General features: G+C 54.4%; 1 non-coding gene across 1 annotated transcript in view; it reads right to left on the bottom strand.

Annotated features, from left to right (window-relative positions):
• LOC131933073 (small subunit ribosomal RNA) overlaps positions 1-60 on the bottom strand; it is a 1,846-nt gene extending 1,786 nt beyond the window's left edge. The window contains exon 1 of the ribosomal RNA XR_009384838.1: positions 1-60. This exon is cut by the window's left edge and continues 1,786 nt beyond it. This is a non-coding gene — a ribosomal RNA (small subunit ribosomal RNA).
• Between the last annotated feature and the right edge of the window lie 1,738 nt (positions 61-1,798).

The following is a 1,798-nucleotide window of genomic DNA, read 5'->3' as shown; positions in this document are numbered from 1 at the left end:
AGACATGCATGGCTTAATCTTTGAGACAAGCATATGACTACTGGCAGGATCAACCAGATAGCTATCGTTTGCGAGACGTTTTTCCACAACACATCGCGGGACGGGAGACAACGCTCTAGCGAGAGAACGGATCCCGGCATTCCCGGATTTTTTCACATCGGACCGCTCACATTTCCCCCTTCACCGTAAACACGGCGTCGCCGGGAAATCTCTCGATTTGCATCGAGCCGACTGCGTTTTGCAGACCCGTCGCCCGTTCCGAGGGCTGGGCCAGTGCGAGACTTTTATCGAGCCACCAATACTGCTTGGTTGCGTTAGCACTGCGCGTCGCCGCTGGCTTCACGCTACGGACACGTACTTTTACCTTCACTGGCGCGACCTGCGCGCCGAGCCCGCATTTTACCGGGAAGCTAGTCGGGAGACTGAGCCACGCACGGTCAGATCGGGCACATGTCGCTGGCTGCGAGGGAGCGCGGATCCTAGCGTCACATAGAGGCTTCACCGACACTCACCTCCACAATAGTAGATACAGACCGTTTTAACCGCCGTATTTCTGCCCATACCTCTAGTGTTAAACCGAAAAATCGGGTACATAGTCTCGGGGAGGACCGGGGTGCCGCCCCATGAGGGGAGCCCGCACGGAGGGCGCCGGGGGTGCCGCGACCCGGGGGGCGGCGCGGGGGTGTCGGGGCGCATCTACGGGGCTCACTCGCGCGGGCGCCACACTTCCGGGGGGCGCCCCAGGTGGGGTGCCAACTTTGGCGCCCCCGACTAAGGGGCCGCCCCCACTGCGGTTACACGCTTTACGACCACCCACCCGCGTTCCCCACCCCAGGGGGCATGCGAATCACCCGCCAGGGGCGTTCTGGGACCGAGGGCGCCGCTCCGGCACAAGGGGGAGCCAAAACGCCCCGAGTTCCCCCGCGGCCACCTCGACACCTGGGCGGGCGGCGAGGGGTGTCCTGCGATCGGGGTGGGGAGCTCTACCAGAATCACCCGCCAAACTTCACCGGGGGCGTCTCCCGGCGCCCCTGCGCTCGGGTGACGAACAGCGCCCCGGGCTATCCCGGGCGCCCTATGGCGTCCACCTTCGATCGGAAGGGTGATCTCGACTCGGGCTGAGGCGGGCCACAACAATCCGCGGTCACATCGGAGCCGTCCAGGCTAACGAGGCCCCGGCTCACGGGTAACCCATGGGGCTGGACCGGGAGTCCGCCGTTAAAGAAGAAAGAAATGTAGTGCAAACCAGAACCAGTTTTTTTTATTTATTTTATAACTCGACTAATAATCGTCACAAAATTATAAACTTGGTACCTACGGATAGCCCTGGGCCCAACCTAATACAGGATGTCCATAACTATGCGCTAATTAAATAATTAATGGGTATTAAGGTCGGTCTTAGTAAATTGCTATATAAAGTCTAAGACCAGAACCAGTATTTTAAATTTATTTTATAACTCGGCTCCTAATTGTCACAAAATTTAAAAATTGGTACCTATGGATAGCCCTCGGCCCTACCTAATACACCGTGTCCATAACAATGTGGTAATTAAATATTTACTGGGCGTTAGGGTCGGTCTTAGTAAATTGCTATATAAAGTCTATATAAAATTTTACGAATTTAAAAAAAAAATTCCTACCGTCAAAAATAGCGACGCCTAGACCACCACACCTGTTCTGACGTTAAATCCTACTTGCACACACGTGTGGGAATAGATTAGATATCATCTAGAGATAGAATTCCTAATTATTTAATTAAAATAGAGACTCTAGATTTAATAGTTGTGTCATAGTTACA

This window comes from Physella acuta, unplaced genomic scaffold (assembly GCF_028476545.2).
Source record: "Physella acuta isolate Inbredline_101_S28 unplaced genomic scaffold, ASM2847654v3 ptg002360l, whole genome shotgun sequence".
NCBI lineage: Eukaryota > Metazoa > Mollusca > Gastropoda > Physidae > Physella > Physella acuta.
This window is presented reverse-complemented; position numbering and strand designations above follow the sequence as displayed.